We start from the raw sequence: 23,494 nt of genomic DNA, 5'->3' as shown, positions 1-23,494 counted from the left end.
TATTACTTTGTGACTCAACAAGGATTCAATATATCAATTATTTTGTGACTCAACAAGGATTCAATATATTAAGATATATTGCCTTAATTAGGCAGCCTATTAAAAAGTAATGGCAGGATAATTTCATACAATTATAATTTTACCTGGGGGACTGATCATTACTTGATTACATGATGCTGTTGTCTATTGGTTGTGTAACTTATTTACAGCTGATAGTGAAAACAAATAGCCAGTGAATAATTATCACCCATGAATAGGTGACAAAAACGGTGGTAACATCAGCATAGGGACAATGTGCCCAGCATTACTAACAGCTGTGATGGACAGACACATACTTCTCCTCCTCAGCACTCACAGCAGTTCTCCTTCCCTGCACTGACTACCTCCACTCCATGCTTCCATCTGCCATACTGGATGAGTGATGAACAAACACCCACCTGTTCGAAACTCCATCTATTATGAAATTGATGCATTGACAGGAGAGTCACAATTCCAATGGCACTCAGTGTACTTTTGTGGCAGCGTTGGAAGGAAGTGTAGAAACTAGGAAGATGGGACAGAATAGCAGCTGCCTCTGGATGCAGAGTTAATCTGCAGCAGCCACTGGGAACTGTAAGGAATAGGAAGAGTAGCTCTTTCTGGAGTGTTCATGCTAATGAGAATGGCATTGTCGAGCTTTGCTATTTGAACACATTGTCTCCATCTTCTGGATCTGATCTTCAAATCAAGAGTTTTGTCAATATTTCTAGAGATGATAAATCATACTGAGCCATTTTCAGAAGTAATCAGAGGGTTACTTCACAGCAACCCTTCAAGGGCTGCTTTTAGTACATAACCTAAGGAGAGGTAAAAGATAAAGTGGAATTTTACATGGTGGATGGTTATCTTTCCTCACTCCTTCAATGAGTTTTTTTTATCCAGATGTTTGAGAAAATGAGACTGTATGAAGAGTTTAAAACTATACTAATTCAACTGTTAAACTGATACAAAAATATAAATACATATTTAATAGCTCAAAAGTGTTTATTTTTTAAAACCTCTGCAATGATGATTGCTAAGCTGTATGGGGTAGATTGTGCCTGATTAATTTTATGGATTGCACTGGGTAAGGCTTGATTTATTTGCTGAACTCAATATTGTAAAAAACTTTTACTGCATGTTTGATGACATGGAGTACCATTTTACTGGCTTGAGCTGATTGCTGTCTAGATTTCAGGCAAACCTTTCGGCATAGGTATGGTTTCCTCATGGGAGATGCACAAAAAACCGGAAGAACTTATTGAAGGCAAAAGTATTTAAGTGGAAACTCTAATCATTGCCTTCAGAACTGCTGCCTGTTAATAACAATGGACTCTACTGGTTTGGTTTTCTTTTAGTTTTGAAATCAACTGCAAAACTGCAGTACTAAACTCTTCCATATCCCAGGAGCTGCAACGGAAGAGGCATCTACTGTCTAAATCTGCCTTTTGTTTTCTCTTCTCTCCTGTCGCCCTTGTATGTGCAGACATGTTCTAGTGTTGGTTTAGCTATTCCTTGTGAAAATAGACTTGGAATCAGTGAATGAGAATGAGAGGTTAAGAAACTGTTACATGGCATGGAGTGAAATAGGTACTTCCAGAGCATAAATTCTCTGACTCTTTAGGCAAACATCATGGATTGAGATTAATTGCCCTCTGTGGAGTCTTACTTCTCTTCATGGGATGGGACGGAAAAGCACAATGACTAAATTAAACTTAAATATATGATTTTGGCTCCTTAAGTTAGGGTACATATATTGTACTCTTTGATCCAACATAATTTTATAATACATTTTAACCTTCTAAACACTCACATCAGTCTCTTTCTTCTTACTATATGCACTGTATCTTCTTTTCATCCTCACTGCAATGCTCATATCTCTTGTCATAATCTTTTATTTGTGTTTCTGTTTGCACAAATTCAGATAATATTTTACCGTCAGTGAAAAACCAGCACGGTTGCATGCACTGCTTAGGACTTTAACTTGATGGCTCTGGAAACCAAACAAGCTGAAAATGTATGTATTTTAATATTATGGCCCCATTTTATTTATGTGCCTTGAAATAAATCCAGGACATAGGACATTCTGTCTTAGAAAAACTATAAGCTATTTCAAATCACCCTTTAGTGAAAAACTTATCACTGAAGAACTATTTGACAAAGAAGCACTGTCAAGAATTCTGTGGAAAAGACAATTTCATGATATTGTAATTTGCATGAAAGAATAATACCTCTTTTGCAGATGATGTTCAAAATTTTTCTCTGACAGATGGTACGCACATTCAGCCTATAATTACATGGTCACTTAGATGCAACACAAGTTTCTGATCCCACCTGTTCCCTCTTTATTCCTTTTGCCTGTCGGTGTAATTTCCCTTGTACTAGTTTTTGTGTGGCTAAGGAAGGAGCTATATCTAGATGAAAATTAACTCTAAAAAATACAGTTTCTTTTCAGATGGATCAGTACATCAGCTTCAGAGGTCTAAGCTGGCTAAAAGAGGACAGAACAATGAGTGTTGGGAGCAACGCCAGAGGGACATTTCCAAGCTGTTTTCCAGCTGTTTGTCCCTCGGCCTGTGCTATGCCTGGGGGGTTATTTCTCTGAGGTTCAGGGCTTGATTGTTTTTCTTGCTGAACTTCATAAAATTCCTGACTACACAATTCTCCAACTTGTCCAGGTCCCTCTGAATGACAGCACACCCATCTGGTGCAGCCACCTCTCTTTCCAATTTTGTATCATCTGCAAACTGCCTGAAGGTCCACACTGTCCCACCATCCATATAGTTAATGAACGGGTTATAACATCAGCCTCAGCAGCAACCTCTAGGATACCCCACTAGTGCCTTGTCTGCAGGACTTTGTGTTGCTGATTAGTTCTGTTTGGGACCAGCTGCTCAGGCGTGTCCAATCCACCTCACTGTCCACCCATCTAACCCATATCAGCATCTACAAGAGAAGTTCAAGCCTTCCATCTGCATGTGGTATAACTGGATGCCCTGCAATTCCCTTCAGCCTACTTAGAGTTTATTATTATTATTAATACATTTAGCTTTTTAAAATTATTTTTTAAAAATATTTACCTCAAAGTGAGACTACACCTAGCTGGTAATATAAACTCAAGAAGCAACAGTTTTTTAATTGTCCTTTTTACTTGTCTTCCGTTGCAGTGCACATGGCATCTGATTCATTTCCTGTTGGTGACATCTCTGCTGACTGAGAGGGAGCAAGGCTGGTCAAGGGAGCAAGGCTGCACTCCATGCAAATATTCAACTACATCCACATGCTCCACTGTTTCTGGAGACCAAGTACTATATTAAAGCAAATAAATACAAACAGTCCTTGTCTTGTATTATCCCTTGCCAATCTATCTCATGGCAGAAAAAGTATTTTTAGAATAACATATCAAACAAAATAATTTGTGAACTCTTTTTTCTTTTATCTTTACCCTTTAGAGAAAGCAGACTGCATTACAAACAGCAACAGATTTCATAAGCTTCAGCTTTGCTCATGGCAGAAGAATACAAAATGTTGACAGTAGGAACCTGGCTCTTTTTATCAAAGCTGTTCCTGCTTCCTGGATTTATAAATTACTGAATCCAGATGGATTTTTATCTTAGCTTTCACCCTGATGTTATTTCAGTTGGATATCAAGAAAGAAACCATAAGCTAAAGAGACTTACATGGTTGCCGGAGGAGAAAATTGTGTTTTACTGTATTGACTAAAAATATATATTATTGTCTGAACTGTATACATGTGGGAGTCCTATTCCTCCATTTCAGAAATAACATAGCTACCAGTAATAGTAACAGGACTTGTCCTTGGCTGCAATGTGCTTTTTTTTTCCTTTCTCCAAACAGCTCTCCTCAAAGCATAAACAGCTTATTTTCTAATTTTCATGAAATAAAGTTTTGTATATAATATTATAGAATAGCATTAGTCTGTACTTAATATTAGAGAAAATATAAGTATGACTGTCCTGAAATTATTTTTTTAAATTTTCAATCTCTAGCTCCAGGAAAAATGTTGACCTGGAGAATCTCCAGCAGAACTCCCCTTAGCAAGAGATCTCATCAACTAACCAACAACAATCACTTTTTGAAAACATTTGAAAAGTTCATCAGGGCAGGCTAAACAAAAAAAACCGCATGCTAAGAGAAAACCTTCTAACCTGAATAAGATACAAACAAATGAGCCCTTTGTTTCACAGGACTCTCTAAATCAGTATTTGCAGAAGAATAATTAGCCATTATTTTCCTGTAGTCGTTGGCATTATTAAAATTTTCTCTAGAAGGAGGAGATAGACAAGTGACAGTAAATGTTGTTTACAGATATTTATTATATGCTAATTGAGCTATGTGTGTAGTGAGTTATTCATGCTTACATAACCATTAAGTGATCATTAGATACATAATCCCATTATCCCCACTACATATTTTGTTTCATTTGAATCCGGTTGTATGTTTACTACTTACATGTAAGCACTTTAATTTCAATTTCATTATCCTTATTTTAAGATGAAAGATATGTGGTGACTTTCACTTGAAATATCATGGTCTCAGCTCTGCCATTTTTCACTCACAGATCCTAGGAAAAATCACAGAATCACAGAATCCTTTAGGTTGGAAAAGACCTCTTCAGTCATTGAGTCATACTCATTCAGTCATACCTTTGACTGATCACTACCTTGTCAACTAAACCAGAGCACGAAGCGTCACATCCGGCTGTTTCTTGAACACCTTCAGGAACCATGGCTCCACCACCTCTCTGGGCAGTACATTCCAATGGTTTTCTTGCAGGAGCACAGATGCACATTTTGGCATTTAATAGGAAATGTCATATTTGGATTAAACTGTGCAATTGTTTGGCACCATCAGAACCAGGCATGCCAAAAAATAGCCCCAAGTCAAGATGACCAGAGGCGCTTGACTTTTCAACTTCCTAATTAGTGTCCACAGGCTCCCAAAACAACAGGTTAAAGCAGGAAAGAGAGATTCTCTAGAAACAAAAGAAATGAAACAATTTTCTGAGTTTTCATTTGTAAAAATACCTTTATTTATTCTTGTATGCTTTTTGATTTCATTGTTCTTGTACAGATTATACTGACGTTCACAAATGCCATTCAGATTAATAACTATTAGAACAAAAAGAATAGTCATGGATGTTGGTGCTATTTATTATGAATTAAAATAGGAATTAAATTGGTTATTTGTTAATTCACATTTTCTCCCCTGGTGCACATCATACCAAAGAGCACCTGTTTCTCACACAGGTTTTCTACTTACTTGTGAAAAATCTATGGAGAAAAAAACCTATAGTCCTTTTAAAAAAGGCCTGTCACAAACTGTCTAGCACTTCTACCAAGTACAGCTGACACTTCCATAGTTTGATAAACCTTTAATCATATTTATGCAGCATCTTCATTTCATCAGTGATACCCTCATTATGTCATCTCAGCAATGAATTATTTACACATTTTAAAATTACATGAAAATAACTTGGAATGTGAAAATTAAAATACTCCAAAATCTTTAGATCTGAGGCAATGAAATATATAGTACTAACTTCTATGCCATTAAAAATTGCATAAGGACATGAGACATTCGAATCAGCATGCAGAGACCTCTGGTCATTTATAAAGTACCTTTCTTTTGTGTGCAGTCATGGGCCTTTCACTGATGACTCACTCCTCCTTCCAAAAATAACTTGAAACTTAAAAGCACATTCATTCCCCTAAACTTACCAGAGATATTTACAATGATGGAGATGATTTTCACTCCAAGAAATCTCCCCGTACAGGAATTCCTGGCAACAGAGCCAGGCTTTCCAGCTTCTCTGTTTCCTAGTGAGGATGGATTTTGTGTGGGCATGGACATTGATTTGTATGAATAGTGATTCATATGGTATTTATTTTTATGGACATCCAACCATCACACTCATGACAATCAACAGCCAAGACAGTATGCCCTCACAGGAACAAATCTAAAAATTGGCAAGAGCCAATTTTCTTCCAATCATGTCAAATTAGTAAGTATTTGTACAAAAGTTTGAAGTTAAACTGTCATTTATAAATAATCACCATTAATAGCATAGAAAATGGCTTTACATATTGCTCAGAGGTGTGAGAGTTTGTAAATTATGTAAGGTATTTTATCCAAATTTTAAATCAGAGACCCTAGAACACAAAATTTTCTAACATATTATAATGAGATTATAAGAGCAATGTTTTTGTGCAGTTTACTATTGCTTGCAGTTCATATTCATTATGATTTACTACTTTTGTCTCTTTGGGAATTCAGCAGCTTACATCAAAGTTGGATGTCCCACCATAAACTAAAAAATGCACTGAAAGAACTTTGGGAACAGTTGATGTGTTGCAGTTGGGCTTAGGGAAGAACTAGAAGAGAGGTGAAGTTGTCAGCACAGTGACTACTGAACTAAAGCATGTCTATGGAATCTACTGGGCAGTCTCACCTAGAGCTCAGATAACATTAATATAAAATACTTTTCTATAGAAAGATTCATCATACAAAAAATTTCTTAGGAAGATTTATGTCTAAGAGACTTTCCATCTTTTTCCCAACAAGTTCACTTGGCTGTACTGGAAATAGATATGAGAAATATTTATGCCCGTGAACACAAATTTCCCCACCCCCATCTCGTGAACCAAAATAAACTTCCAGCAAAAAAAAAGACATCTTTTTCGGGGTGCCATGTTGCATCACTTGCTTCTGTGGATATAGAGAATTATTTAAACAGCCACACAGATCTTCCAGAATTTTTCCTCTTCTCCACTGGCTAATAAACCCTGGGGACTGATTTCTTGCCAGGATAGAATCTGTTGAAGCTACATGATAAATTTTTTTGGCAATGAAGCTTTGTTCCCATGACATTCTCTGTACAAGCACATTCCAGCCACAAGGATTGTTGTTTAAGGATTGCTGTTGGCACTGTTGCTCAAAGCAGGGAAGACGGGAGCCTACCACTCTCCATAAATTACACCATGAGAAAATTACTTTCAGCCCAGCTATAAACAATTATGAGAGGTTATGTATTGCCATCCTCAGGCAACCAGTAGTACTAGGAGCATGAGTCTGTAATGAGCAACATATACTGACAAGTGTTTTGGGTTTCATAAATACGTTAACCATAAATTGCCTTCAGATTAAAAAAAAAAAAAATAAAAGTAATGTTCAGAATTTAATGTAGAGAAAGTATGTGCATGGCACTTGTTATCAAGTGTTCTTATCGGGAGAAAAGTTATTTTTCTGAATAGCAAGATATCACTGTTCCTATTTAGCAAAATATTCAGCACAAGAAAATATATGAGATCTTGCCTTTCCCAGGAGCTAGGTATGAACACTTCTAGTTTAGAGAGGACAGCTGCTCACAACATCGAGAGTCTTCTCCTGCCCGTTGCACTGTATATTCTCACTCAGGATCTGCCACAAATATGTAAATCATAAACATCCCTCCACACACACAGTCTTGCATTCACTGTTCATGGAAAAATGTATACTATAATTCTCTCTTTTTTGCCCCAAATTCTACATTAAAAGGATATTTCTCAGGGATGTTAACTGGAACCAGAGTTTGAACCTTGACCTTCAAGGTTTTGTTTTGAGATATATGGTGCAGCAGAGACAATCTTACTTCTTAAAGAGATTAAGTTCAAAAAGCCTTTTGTCCCTACTTGCATGTCCCACCATCAAGGATAAATAAGACACTGACTACCCAGAGACCCCAGAGATGAAAATGAATCTAAAAATTGATGGGATGTAACTACACTGTTAAATGAATACAAATCCTACTAGCCCTGCATATACTACACAGGAAGATTGTTAAAACTATTCATCTTTTCTTCCTTATGTTACTAACATAAGAAGTTACTTCTGAAGCCAAAGACAGGAATGGATGGCTGATCCTTCCCTTGTTCTTATAATCATAGACTCATAGAATCATGGAATGGCTTGGTTTGGAAGAAACCTTAAAGATCACCGAGTTCCCATCCCGCTGTGTACAGGGATGCCATTCCCTAGATCAAGTTGCTCAGAGCCCCATCTAACACGGCTTCCAAAACTGCCAGGGGTGAGGCATCCACAACTTCTCTAGGCAGCCTGTTCTAGTGCTTCAGCACCCTCTGAGTAAAAAATTCCTTCCTAAGCATCTGATCTAATCTGAGGGAGGTATCTTTTCAGCTTTTTACCGGCTAGCGCTTGTAAATCAATGCCTTAGAAAGCCTCGAGCAGCCTTGAGAGGTAGCACGGGCGATCTAGCACTTTAATAGCTCTAAAATCGGTACCTGTATCAGCTGCAAAGCAAATACCATCAGCAGAAGCAAAGAGGGAGAAATATAGCTCCCTGCTCGCTCAATTTCCTGCAGTTAGAAGCTTTCAAAAGAAACAGACAAGAGATGCTGGCAGAAGGAGCAGCAGAGCCAAAAGAGGGCAGGACCTCCCTCGATCGTCTCTTTTATTAGGAGAAGGGGAAAGGGGAGGACTGGGGGCGGACCCGGGGTGACCGGCCAATCAGACACTGCTAAAGAGTCTGAGTTACATTTGGTTTTGCCCGCGCTTAGAACAGAGGGGTTCAGAGTACCTGGCGGAGGCAAGTGTCTTTGGGAGGGGGAGGGCAAGCTCAGAACAGGCAGCAACACTAATCCTAACTTCTTTCAGTTTAAAACCATTTGCCCTTTGTCCTGTCTATCTGCCCAAATAAAAAATACCTTTCCCTCCTTAAAAAGAGAAGGAGAGAGGGATGAAGTGATTTGCATAGTTCTGTATATAATTACAGAGCAACCTTTGCCTGATGACACAACTGTCCTAACTGAGTACCATTATGCTACCCTTGAGACATTTCTGATTAAGCCCCAATTATGCAGAGTAGTCATGACGATGGTAAAAACCATCACATTTTCTAACTGTTGCAGCACACAGTAATGATGTAAACATCTCTCTTGGGACCAAAGGATGCAAACAGTTAGACTGTGCTTTTAGACACCCAGCAACAATTTCCAAAGCTGAAGATTTCTAAAACATTGAGAAATGTTTTAAGTTGCAGTTAAGGTAATCTAAGGCTTTTTTAAAATACTGAAAGAGTGGATATGCAGTCAACAATGGATTTTTGAAGACCTAAACCCCAGTTTTTCTTTCACCTTTCTTGGACTTCAGTGGCAGATGTCAGTGTTCTTCAACCAGCAGTCTTCAATGCTGGAGTTTATTCATGCACAAGATATTTCTATTATCAGCAAATTTGTCAGATTTTTGCCCAGTCTTTTGACTGTGTTTTATATGACTGATCTGTTGCCACAGAGTTCTGACTCTGAACGACATATATAACAATTCTTAGAGAAAGGCACATGGAGGCATAAATGTTGCATAATGTCTAATATGCTGACTGGAAATGCTGTTGATCTGAAACAGGGAAGAAATGTCTCTATTCTGATTAAAAAAGATGCATTTAGCCAACAGACACATATTGATGCTGTGAAAATTTCATTTGAGTATAAACAGCCTCTAGTTTGAAACAATAAAAAGACCTTTGAAAGTTTCCTTCTTCAAAAAGTAGAACAATGTGACAGTAACAGAAATTTTGGACAGATGTGAGCTCTCTCTTTTTGTGCCTTTGCTTGTTTAAAAGGTCCATGGTAGAACACCTGCCATGGTGATCTTCTCTACTCTCTTGGACCTTGACAAATGTAAAAATAAGCTTGTCAAGATAATATTCAGACTCTTTACTCGTGGAGACAAACATGCAATAAATTTTAAGCTGAAGAAAAATTACAGTGTAATATTGTCAAAGGAGCAGCTAGATAATTTCCCTTTTGTTCAGTTCCCAAATGTGAAATTGAGTTGTTTTCTAAAGCAATAGAGTCATATAAACTAAAATATGATGAAGGCCAGAAAGGCTAAAAGACCATAATTATAAAAGAACCATTTGCATTAAAAAAAAAAAGTGGGATCAATCCTTAATCCTTAAAATGGTGAAAGAAGCCAGGAATTAAAATATTCTGAAAATCTAACCAAACTGAATAATATGTTCTTTAAACTGTCATGACAGAGCTTGCTTTATACTTTATTAATTAAATTCTTCACACTTATAAATAAACCAAATGGCGATCTACATACTTGCCAAAATTGTTCCTTTGATCATGAGGGTTTTTTTTTTTTTCTCCAAATCATGCCTGTTCTTTCTAAATAAATGTGTTTCATTGTCAGAGTATGAGCTGTTCAGCAAGCTGTGTGGACAGTCACCTGTGAGATGAATGCCTTACTCTACTGTTTCTGGTATACTTGTTTGCTTTACATATATATGTATATCTTAAGTGATACATGTGTGTATGTTAAAATGATAGGTGTTGAAAATATCACCTCCTGATTTCCTCTATCTTCTGGAAGACCAATGTAGTACTATGATAATGCACAAGAGGACAGACAAAGTTAAAGTGAAGATTTTGTCAAAATAGAAACCAGTGCCTTAGGAAGTAATGTAATGGTTTTATTTCTGACTGTAACAACATTGTCTCTGCTTCAGTCACACATCACAATTTCATTATGCAGGCCTACAAAATAGTATTAACGCCTCTAAGCATGGGGGCAAAAATTGTCAAATAATGGATACAGTTGGAAAGAAGTTATTTAGTCACTGAAAAATGCATCTTCAAGGCAAACAAGGAATTAATAGCTATTTTTGGCTGAAACAAAAATGTCAAACTGTGTAAAAATTTTTTCATTAAATGTAAAGGAACTTCAAATTGGGCACTGTCAGGAAAGCCTTTAGCAGGGTGTAAAACCTAGATCAGTCTTCCAAGGACTTGGCAGAGGAACCAGAAAGTTGTGAACTGAGACTCAGCCCCAAAGTAGGGTGAGCAGTGGGACTGCATCATGACACAAGTAAAGGAATGGTCCCTACCACTCCCTGCCCACAGGGAGACTGAACAACATGGTCAGACACACAGCTTGCTTAGAAACTATTACATGGGTTTACTAATCACTGAAATATATCTGGGAATCTGATGTGTATGTCAAGACTAAGACATTCCTTTTTTCCACTGTCTTTTCAGTTCTTTTTCAGCCCTGCACAAAGAGATCTGGGGGTGCTGGCCAGCAGCAGGCTGAATGTGAGCCAGAACTGGCAGCCCCCCTCCCCTCCCTTCCCCTCCTATTCTAGGAATAGGTTGCAAATTAGATTGAGAACTGTACTGGCATGTATGTCCATTTTTTTCTGTGTTTACCTTTTCTGGGTCCCTAGATGCAACCAGAAAACTAAAGCAGTGTTTGAAAAGGCTAAGAAATGCCAGTCTGACACTTCAAGCTGATTTGTTGCATCTTTTCCACCACACTATGTGAAAATGTGTCTTTTTTAAAAAAGAAAAGTCATTATTTTTATCATCAGTTTGGTACTGGCATCTGCCACCCCAACAGCTGTCACTCTTATCTAATTGGCCATTTTGGAACAGGAGAGGAAGTTCTACTAAAGAAAGCTTGCAGAGCGACATTATGAAGTGAGTCCAAAATTCCATTTAATTAGTCCAAAGTGATAGTTTTAAAAACATTCTGCATCTGCCTATTAATGGCAAAAAAATTAGTTTCTTAAGCAGTCAGTCTCAGGCTGAGTAATTCTGGCATAAAGGCTAAAGTTCTACTGATGATTCATGGAAATCATTCTCTTTGAAAACAGTTCAGTTCATAATGAAAATAAGTTTATTTTCATTTTTCCTCCTTCATATCTATGAGTGTTATCAGGAAAATAAGATATTCATTGGATGAGTAATTAAATATTATATGATTTGTTGCTTAGTCGAATTAGGTCTAAAAGTTGAAGCTGCTTGGCATGCTGGCCAAGAGAAATGCAGCTTGTACTAGAAAGTGTTCTACAGTTGTTTTCAAATCTTGCCTCTTTGGTGTTTGTGCCTGTGAACTACTTTCCTGATATATGTTATGTAGGACAATGGCTCAGCATTAAACTCTGCTTGGCTGTGGATTCATGCAGTTAGGACAGAAGCGGTGAAGCAAAATCAGGCTGTTTGAATGGACACTGGATGACTATGAATTTAGAGGAAAAGGAACAGGTTTGAATGCGTCTTATTAAGCAGGGGCAATATCTCAGGTTAGCACAAGCTTGGGCTGTGACTAAGAGAGAATGAATCAGGTAATTTAGGGCCTTTACGTACGCATATACAAACCTACACCTACTAATATCTGCATATAAGTAACTTTACACCTGCACATAAGTTCCCTTTTTTGATGATATCATGATAGCACAGGGTAAACATTTATTCAGATAACTACATCCCAAAATCAAACAACTAGAAGCATTGTCACTTGAAATTTTTATTGAACTGAGTAATATTGCAATGCAGACACAAAAACACCTCATAGTCAGGATCAGATTGAAGCCTCTTACAGAAAAAATGTTGGCATGTAGGAACTCCAGTATTTTAACCCAGCATGGTAAGCTTCAAGGGGCTGTATGAGTGTTTATAAATTGTTTTTTTTCCAGCAGTAGCTTAGGGAGGACAATTGCGCTCAGTATGAAGCCCTTCATGTGACAGCCAAGCAAACTGAAGAGCATTCAGGGACTTTACCAGCCACCAGAACCTGGAAGTCTATTCAACTAACTGTGAGGTTGGTCCCTGACCTGCCTTGGGCTCAGGCCAACTAACACTCTCCCAGACAAAACTGGGCATGATTCAGGACTTGTGAGGTTGCAGGTAACATTCTCAAAAGGAAGCTTCTGACCCTTCATCAGGTGGTGTACCTCAAAACCATTCAAAAATTACATGTACCTGAATGGTGCTTTCTTCTAAAATATATACTTTATAACCCTGTTATTTCATCTACAATATTTATCAGTCAGTTTCAAGGGTAGATTTATAGATTTCGCTTTGACCTTTTCCAAAACAGTTTGAATATTACTTTTTTAGGACTAATATCTCCGCCAATGACAGATCACAGAGGAGCCCTAATTGCTGGAGAAGGTCTGGATTAAATGTAGGGCACTGACCAAAGGTAACATTTTCAGTCTGAACTCACCTTTCCCCTTAGTTTGTCAACATTTGATGTTAGTTACATGCAAAAAATCTTTTATTTTTCCAGGGTTTTGCTTTTACATGATGATGTTGATTGATTGATTGATTGATTGATATCTATTTCAGGAAAAAAGGATTGCTTCAGACTGGTGAGACAGGAACAGATTTTTATATATGCATACAGTATGTACTTTAGTACAACTGATAATGTTGCACCTTCACAAAGAATTAACCTGTATTTATTTACCACAATGTAAAAGGGTGCTGTTTGCATTGCTGGATTTTCAGTGTATTTTGCTGGGGTTTAGGTAGAATTGTTATTATTCATGTTATTATTGTTGTTTTAGTGGTTGTTGTTATTGTTATTATAGGATTGCTCTCCTTTTTATTTCTAAACTAAGTACTCTTTAGAGGAATGTGTACCAGTTTTTTTCTCTTTATTGGCATTAGTCAGAGTCCTGAATACCTTTTCTTTGAAGTCTGAGTGAAGAATGCAGGCCACATTTCTAGCTATCTATGGTTTAAGTCAGAAGAGCCACATTTGAAAATATTTTAAAAAGCACATTAATTTTTGTTGTTATCACAGGGATAAGATCACTAAACATGAAGTAGAACTCAATTTGCCTATTTATTAATAGGCACTATGTTACATGATCCTGAATGACACTGTTCTGTAGTCCTTTAAGGGCAATATTTCCAGATTTCCTTCAGCACAAACTGTCTCCTACTCTAGAGATGAAAATACACCAATCTATTTTTGTACAGAGGCATTTTCTTTCATAAACCACATAACCATACCAGGAATCAGTGAGGAAAAAAAAGGAAAAAGAAAAAGATATATTTCCAAATAGAGTACACAGTTTATGTAAGTTATCTTGGTAACTTAAACACAAAGAAAATAATTCAGATCTGAAGAGAAAAAAGAGAAGTAGCATTGTAGTCCTATGTTTACTGCCTACCTGTGCTGGCTGTGGAACTTCATGTTACAGAGTCTGTTCTACAGATCTTCAGTCTGCTTTAGATAAGCACAAAGTTCCACACCCTAGATGCTTCAGCCTTCTGCTGCATAAAAATATTACCCCTTTCAAAAATGCAGAAGAGAAACAAAGTGAATACAAATCATATTATTTTGCCTTTTCTGCTTTTAGATAAGATGCTTTTAAAAGATGATGAGTGCCTCAAATATTTAGCAAGGGAAATATCAGTGTACTTTTCCACTAACCCAGAATAAACATGTTTATAAACTTACATTATTTACCAGTGTGGAATTCTCTTCTGTCTCAAGGCTGCTGTAATTTGCACACTTACACTTAATTTCACTGGCAAATTCCTCTTTTAATATCAGGTAAGTTTGGAGTCACCACCCAAAATCCTGCCTGGGGGAAATTAATTAAAATTATCTGCATCGGTCTATGCAAGTCTAATATTCAATAACACAGGGGGAATTAAATGTTTTCTTTGGGACTAAAATGATACTCTGTTTCTCTCTGCTTATACTTTCCCTGACAGTCAAGAGAAGAACTTCAAATAAGTTTCTGAGGCACCATCCACATTCTGGAATCCTTTTTCATTTCACACAGCTCATGAAAACAGAAGCTTTTAAGCGACAGTATTTGGAGGTTCAAGTCACAGAGTTTCCCCTTTCTTCCATTCTCTGTCTTGCTGTCTTTCTAAAAGTTAAGGCAACAAAATTTTGAAAAATGTTTCAATTGATTCAGCCATATCAACTTCTTCTTTAAAGCAACCTTGGACTGGGTCGAGGGCCTGATTGTATAATTCCAATTTTTTATCCTTGAATTATTTGGAAGATAAATTACATGATAACATAATCTAAGTAAATTGTGTAGTTAGATATAAATTCTACCTAAATGACCACAGACACAAACCAATGGGAAATTGTATGAGAAATACAAACACTGTGTCCATCCACTCTCTGAGTTATCTGTACCACAAAAGACTCACACCAGAATCAGACCACAGCATGACAGTTTCGTGTTAAAGTTTTGTGGAAGATACTTATTCTGTGTGAAGGCAGAAGTTCTAAAGCAGGAAGAAAGAGGCTAAATCTATTTAATTCATCATATTAAGAAAACATTCCTGCACTCCAACTCATGATATTAAATTCTTACCAAAGTTCAAAACACCTTACAAAAATTAATAACATAGCCAATAATTACATTCAGTGATTTCTCCCAAAACACAATTATTCTCCTCTTTCAATGTCTCAGTATGATCAGGACTGTGTCACTGACCCAATGAAAATTTTCTCATCTGAAGGCTTTAAAACTTTCTCAGATAAAAATACCAAAACCAAACAGCTTAAGCAAGAAACTTTTGTAACAGAAAAGGTTTTGTAACAAGGCCTAGTTGTCTACAAGGCCAAATTCTGTCACACTGTGAATGAAAGCACTCTTGCAGAACATATGTATTCCCAGAAACCAGCTGAAAGCCAGTCTAGTCTGTGGAATATGGGTCTAGTGCATACTGTAAGTGAAACAGCCATCTGCATTTTGGATCAGCTGTGTTTTCTTCTTGATTTTCAGGTATTGGTTAATAAAAATTATATATCAATAAACTAAAGCAGATATTCAAAAGATTCAGCATTACAGCTCACAATGTAAAGGAGATAGGCTCACCCTCTATGTCCTGGTTAATTCAGATCAGCCCATGCAACAGAAATACTGGCATCACTTGTACCTCATCTACATATCTATGAATACAGTCCTCAACAATGTACACGGGTTTTTCAGGAGAGGTAGAAGAAATAATTCCTACTCAGTCATCAGAAAAAGGGTGTCACCTCTGTTTTGTCTGAAGTGAGTTTCACAGAACTCATTCAAATGCTATATAAGTCCACCAGCACTTTTGCTTTCTCTTGATGCATCTTCTCAGTTTCATTTAAGTTAGAGGTGGTAGTGAATCAAATTGTAACAAATCAGGACTGACAAACAAGTAAATTTTTTTCAACAGTAAATGAAATAAAACTCAGTAAAAGTAACAAAGTCTCCCTGCAGCAAATAAAAAATTTAGCTATATCCCGGGAAAGAAGAGAACCTCACGGACCTACACTTAGGAATGGCTTGTGTTCTGACATCACTACTAACTATCCAATGTGTTTCTGAATCACTACTAAAAAATAGGAAAATTCAGAATCAAAACTTAGTTATTTTCTTCTGATGATGGTTAAAAGTGGACTTAAACATCCCTAGAAATTTCCCAAGCAGTCAAAATATTAAGAAATAATTTGATTAAATTTGAATAACTTCTGAGAAGTCTAGAAGAATTGCCTTGATGTACTTTTCTGTTGTCCCTCTAAAAATAAGAGATGGATGAAAAATGGGAAGAGGCCCATATGCAATCAACATGAAGATTAAGGTTTTTCTGCTCTGTCTGAAAAGTTTCCCTGTTTATGACACCATTATCCAGGCTGTCTGAATAAATTCAGCAAAACTATTATTTCTGCTGTTATTCAGCAAGCAAGTGCAGAAGTACCTTTTATTCGTCATCTAATTCTTTTAGAAAAACACTTTTAGAAATCTGTTGGCAGTTACCAGCTGAAGGTCAAGCACAATAGTTTGGTGTCATGAAGGACAGTAGGGCTCCTTGTGGCTGAGTTTTTTGGTAAAATAGCTGTCTGTATTCTTTAACTGTGAGTACAGAACACAGATAAATCAGTCTAGTGATTTTTATTGTTTGCAAATCAGCTAGAGAAGAAATATAAATAAAGACAGAGCAACCAGCTTTTCAGTAATTAGATGATTTGAGAAATCTTCAAGTCCACTAGCTCACTGCCTTTTCTGCCATATTCCACCTGTGGAAGATAACTACAGACCGGACCACAAAGGCAGGATTCCAAACAAAGGAATACTTTGTTTTCACTGGTTTACTGGAGGCAGATCATGCCAGAGCAAACACTTATCTGATGGATCTACAATGCTATACTGAACATGAGAAATGTGTGCTTTAGTAAATATATTTTAACTGTCTAATTTGGGATGAAAAGAATCATGTTGATGCAATCCCAGTTTGTTCTCTTGCCTACAAAGGGAACCCAGGGTGCCTAAGTCAGTCTTGCAGTTAAACTACAAACAGTACACCAAGATTGAGGATGCATTGTTTGAACAATCAATATATGACATATGACTTTAAGAAGCACACATGAAGATTCCACACTTGTCTTGAAGTGTTTCTTTTCAGTCTCTTACTATGGTGCTCAAAGGTACTGTTCTACTAATTTAAGGTGCAAACGACCTAAAGATGATGGAGATTTATTCTGCTTGTTCATCCAAAAACTCGTATTTTAGCCTTTAAATTGAGCAATTTTTTGCATTTCCATTTTTCTATGTTGAATATCTGTTGATATTTTATTGCAAAACTAAAAAGATTTGGGGGGTTATGGTTCAGCACTGAAAATTCTATGTTTTTCTATCATATTTCATCATCTATTTTATCAAAATATCATTGTTGTATTCCACCTTACTGTCAAAATTAAGCATCATAAGGTTAGTCCTTATCTGAAATTTAGTCATGATTATTTAGCCTGGAATAAAGAAAAATTGGCAGATAATTTTAGTAACTGAACAACTGAAAAATGGAAAATGTAGAACAGGTCCATATAAGACAGTTTGATAAATCATGGTGAAATGTACATACTACAAGCCCTTGTACATCCACAAAATAAAAATATGATGATTTTCTATTTTATTCAAAGGATTTTGTGTTTATTTAATATTTACTGGGTATTTTTACCAAACAAAATATTTCACTTTGCATGTTAATTAGGTTTGCATGTTAATTGGCTGTCACATGAAGGGCTTCATACTGAGCGCAATTGTCCTCCCTAAGCTACTGCTGGAAAAAAAATTTTAACATTTTAAATCTTTGAAATTATGCACATTTTCTTATGTCTCATATCTCAGAATTAAATTCTGTACAGCAAATTTTACTTTGATATGCTGCTGAAATGCCAAAAAACTGGTTAGGATGAAAATTCTGAATATTTAGTTTGCTGTTTGTTGAAAATAAAACATTAATTACTTTTAATGTCATTATAATTATGATTGTCTAGCAAAGGTATGTTTCTCAGTGACAAAAGAAATTAGTCAAATGATTAGTACTTTGTGCTGCTGCCCCTGTTGTTCTTTTTTTTAAATGTAGTTCTCATTCCCAGGTGGTTGTTACCAGTTAGGTGAGATATGTGCATGAAATACTCTTTTATTCCATAAACTTTCAACACACAGTTTGAGACCTGAAGGAACCTGTGATTAATCACTTACTAATTGGATCATTCCTTCACTGACAATAAGTCATAAACTACATAAAAGGAACTCAGCTCCATTGCTTGTGAGATCCAGATTCCTCTAGAGAAACAGCATATTTTTCAGTAAGCCAACCATCACATATGGCACAAATGCTGTTCTCTAAATGCAAAATGCACTCAATTGCACCATACTACCTTTCATACTAGCTCTGCTTACTATCAAGAAGAAAAAAAAGGAAAGAAAAAAAAAGGAAATAAAAGATAAAGAAACCTTTCTTATCAAGTTTATTCATTAAAACTTTAATTCTTCTTCTGGGCTAACTCACACAGCTCCCAGTGGCTCTATTGAAAGCGAAATATCTAGATAGATTAGTTAGAATTTAGCCCAAACATATAAATAACTCAATTCTCAGCATAATGAGAATGACATCTATAAAAATGCCTTGATAATATACAAAGATGGGATCAGATCTTGCATATCTGATTTTTGAAGTTGAGGATGAATATTTCCTCCAAATTCAGTTTTACTAGCTAGGTAGAAAGTAAGGTTTGATTATGATACTTTGTGTAACTATAAAACAGTGTGTGGGATCAAGGTGAGCCAATTCTGAGATAGCACCAAAGACTGTAACAGATTAGTTTAGATAACACTGCTCTTTCCTTCAGTAAGAAAGTATTTATCTGTATTCACTTCAATGTCTTAATATCTTTCTCTGCTGTAGAAGGAGCTTTGTGCACTATGCATTTAGTCTCCCAATAACTGAGTTCAATGTTCAATTACTTTAAGGTTTAATTTTTTTCTAATTAGAGGTAACCGCCTTAAATGAAACCTTGGTGACATCTTACTGAACAGCTGCAGCAGAAGAGTGGATTTAATTTGTATTTGCATTGGGCCACATCTCAAATTATTTGGTATGGTTAAAAGTGTAAAAATACTAAATTAATGTGGAAATACTCAAGTAATAATTTTAAAGCTCTTACTAGAAAATATATACTCCAGTAGAGAAGCTTACAGCAAAGAGTGTTTCTTCCTTTTTATTTAACTTGAATTTTCATAAAAAACACACAAATATTACTTTTGATTGTGATATAGATAAAAATTCACAATTAAATAATTGGGTGGAACAATTCACTTAGCGTGCTTAGAAGTTTCAGGTCACACCATGCACATGCACACACGCACACACACACAGAGACACAAACACATGTTGATACCAAATGCATGAATAGAAAACAACTAGAAAGGATTGCACATTGTCTTTAAGGCCTCTGAATTCACTCCCTCATGAGCTCATTGATCCAGGAAATAGCATACCCCTACTACCAAAAGGAAAAAAAAAATCAAAAAATGACTAATTCACCAATCTTTCAGGATTTCTACGTAATTACACATCCCTAAGAACAGAGCTGAAAATTGAATTTGGAGCAGGGGACATGGCAGGATATTTCTGACTAAAATTTCTGCTTAAACTACCAGCCTAGTCTCACTGTGTTGAGGTCACTGAGCTATTGCCATCCTACAGTATTGCTTTGCTGGAGGTTTTGAAGTATTGGCGGAAGGAGCTAACAGAGGCAGCCAGCAGATTGGTGCTGGCTCAATTAATTGAAACATCCAGAATTGATGAGTGCTGTCAAGAGCTCACTATGAGGATGGCTACCAGGGGAGCCTAAGGAAGTGACTGGAAGAGATCAAGGTTATTATAGCATCTGAGGGAAATGGCTGAAAGCAACAAAAAGCAAAGAGAGAGCATAGTGTGACATGTGAGAAAGAACAATACTTGTAAATCAAATCATGCATTCAGGAGTGGGTAAAATGCTCATGTAATTGAAACACTGCACAGTAAATGTCAGTTCCTACTTATCAATGAACAAGGTATAACTAGCATGAGAAGAACTTATTTAGTTCGACGATAGCATGATCCTTGCCTTTCACATAAACTTAATGACAGATATAACATCTGCGCAGTTGCTATTTTCTTTTTGGCTGAATTTCCAAAACAGCAAAAAATAAACCCATTAGTACATTTTGGTTTTCTTTTTTCCCAAAGACACCATGCTGAATGTATCTTTCAAGTGTTATAAGCAGCTGTGATCTCGCTGCAGATTGTGCTTGGCTGAGTGAAAAAGTGGTAATGGGTATCTCACCAAAAAGAAAATATAGGCAGCAAGTAACCATATACCAGAGAGAGGGAAAAGGGCTAAAGCACACAAAGAGTGAAAGGCAGAGAGAGAGACAGTGAAGATGTTTTACCAAGCAGTGTAATCCTTTGGATGACTACAGAAATAAAAACCTGTTAGCAGGATCCATGGGAGTCTGAAGATTGATTATCTGTCCTACTTCTTCTGTGCTTCCTGTGCTGAGAATGTCTTTTCAAACTGCTGATTTCACAGTCTACGAAAGGGCTGACGAAAGAGTCATTGGCTGTAATCTAGATATAAGATTGAAAAGTTCAGAAACCACCTTGAGAACATGATAAATATTTCTGTTTCTCCCAGAACTTCAAAGAAGCACAGTCACTGAAGATGTGAATTCCTTGATTGATAACAGGTAGTTCACATTGCATAAGCCTTCACTTACAGCTGAAACAAGGAGACACAAAACTAGCAGTCCTGGAATAAGATTGATCGAGTCAACCAAGTCAATGAATTTTCTCAAAATACATGTATTTGCCCTACTTAGTAGACAGATCCTCACTCAGTGAAACTTACTGTGATACCCATATGAATAGTCCCTCCCAAATTTTCGCAAAGGTAACACAGCCATAACATCCACTAGGTGAGAACCTGGCATAAGAATTTTTCTTTTGACTCACGTTTTTAATGAAATAGATGTTTCCTTCCATTATTCTTTCCAGACACTGGTTAAACACATCATAACATTTAGACTTGTATGCTGCTTCCGTTTCTTGGCTTGGTTGGTTTTGGGTATTTTCTTATTTTGTTCTGTTTTTTCATGGATTGAGATTATTAGTCACTTTGCCAAATTATTTGCTGGGTTAAACTCCTTCTTTTATTAGACCCTGTGGTCATTGTTTAAATAATAATTTATTTAACCTTTAGAATCAACCCTTTGATCTCTCTGACAGGATTTCGTAATCATAAGTGCATCAAGGAAGAGGAAGAAAAAACTAAATGTGCAGTATTGGCCAAAGACTTGTAAAGAAACTAGACTCTTTCAGAAGTACAATAATGCACTGTAACAAACTGTAATACTGTACCAAAACACAGTTCTGTGCTACCCGATATACTACTGTTATGTTGCTAAATTCTCATCTAACTTAGAAAAATATTGTCAAGTATTCTGAATTTCATTGCAATTGGACATTTAATTTTACATGTTTTAAAATCTTCTTCAAAAACTCCTTAATTTCAGGAAACAAGGACTTCTCAAAAATGTGGTCATATTTAACACTTAAGCTAAAAAATTTGACACCACTGCTGATTTTTTTAACCCTCAGGAAAAGTGACATAAGATACTCATTGTAAGTGTTACATCTTCAAAAAATGAAATATTCAGTATGTAATAAAATGTATCTGATTGCTTCATTGGAAATGTATAGGTGGAAAGAATATTATTAATTGAAACTATATTCAGGAAAGGGTTAGTTTTGATCAACAATTTTTTACATAGTGTATAGCATTTGAGTTAGTTAATCTGCTATGTAAATTAATGAAATGGAATGAGACAGAATGAAATAGAAAAACTGAGTTTCAAATCTGAATTTTTAATTTAAAATTGATGTTTTCCAAGATTCCATTTTACATGAATGATTTAGCCTTTTGATTTTTCACCCAAACCTGGGAAAATGCCATTGCCTAGAGTTTGAAACAATTCTGTTGATAGTCTTACCTGTTGTTTTGAATAAATTAATTAATTAATATTTTAATTGGAAATTTTCCAGTCATGTTTACTACTGTAATGTTTGTGAGTTCATTTTTCAGACTGATAAGAAATCCTTGCCATGGTTGTACCACTGCAATAGGCAGAATTCTTCCATCAGATTCCTTTAGCAAAATTTTGACTTCATTTGGCTAGAAACTAATATGCAGCCATCCATGAAAAATTAAACAAGACTTATTACAATAAACATGCATATGCTTCCATTGCTTGATTCTATTTATTATGGTGGAATTACATTAGAATTGAGACCATCCTCGTTCTGTCACAGCCATTGTTAAACAATTTTAATGATAGTGCCACAGCTTTTTAAGTTTGGCCTAAAGATTCACTGTGACCTCTTATAAGTTTTCTACTGACTTCCCTGGGATAGGAACAGCAAGGAAAAATATTATATATTTAGTAGACAGCAATAAGATAAAAGATTTATAAGCTCTGTTCAAATAGTTTTAAAAAAAGTTACATGGACTTGTAATCACAAAAAATATTGATCCCACAGGACTGTGATCTTTAATCTGATAATTCTGAAATACTTGAGGCAAAAGGCATTTAAAATGCCATGAGTAACATTCAGAATATACTGTTGTGTGTGATATGCACTGAGCATCTATAGATGCTGTAAGGATATATGAGGGCATGGAGGAAAAGAGCAAACTCATAAACAGTGCATTACAACAGACCTTCTGTGACTTTATAATGACAGATTGCTAGTGAAATACCAGTTTTGCAAACTGAGCATTTCAAGAGACTTGAAACTGAAAAACAAATGAAAGTGTCTGCAGCTTAGGCAAAAAATTAACAGTTCCTATGCAGTGTGCTGAGCAATGTGTGAAATCACTTCCCTCTGAGTTATGAGGGAGATGAATTAGGAATGCAAAATATGTAGGAGAAAAATATTTTCCAAAAAAAAAAAAAATCCAGGCATTTTAATAATGGTGCAGTGTTAGACAGTAAATAATTCATTAGTTGCATAGAAAAATGTTCTGACTTTATTTCTTCATGTTGTTATAAGCATATTTCTATATGCTCTATATAAGGAGCCAGTGCAGCAACACTCAAGAGAGATTACAACTTGGCTTTTGTCATTCTGGGAGATTTCCTTGCTGTAGGACCATGAGGGCAGGAGCTGAACCAATATCTTAGAAGGACTCTGGATTTTACCCTTGACTATACCAGCTAAGGCAGCTACTTGGTCAAGGTCTAGTTGCTGTTCACTGCTTCTGTGGGGGAAAAACAAGCAGAAGAGGGTATGAATCAGAAGAGATGGTATTTGGACAAATAATTTACCTG

Source organism: Corvus moneduloides, chromosome 4 (genome assembly GCF_009650955.1).
Source record: "Corvus moneduloides isolate bCorMon1 chromosome 4, bCorMon1.pri, whole genome shotgun sequence".
NCBI classification, from domain to species: domain Eukaryota; kingdom Metazoa; phylum Chordata; class Aves; order Passeriformes; family Corvidae; genus Corvus; species Corvus moneduloides.
This window is presented reverse-complemented; position numbering follows the sequence as displayed.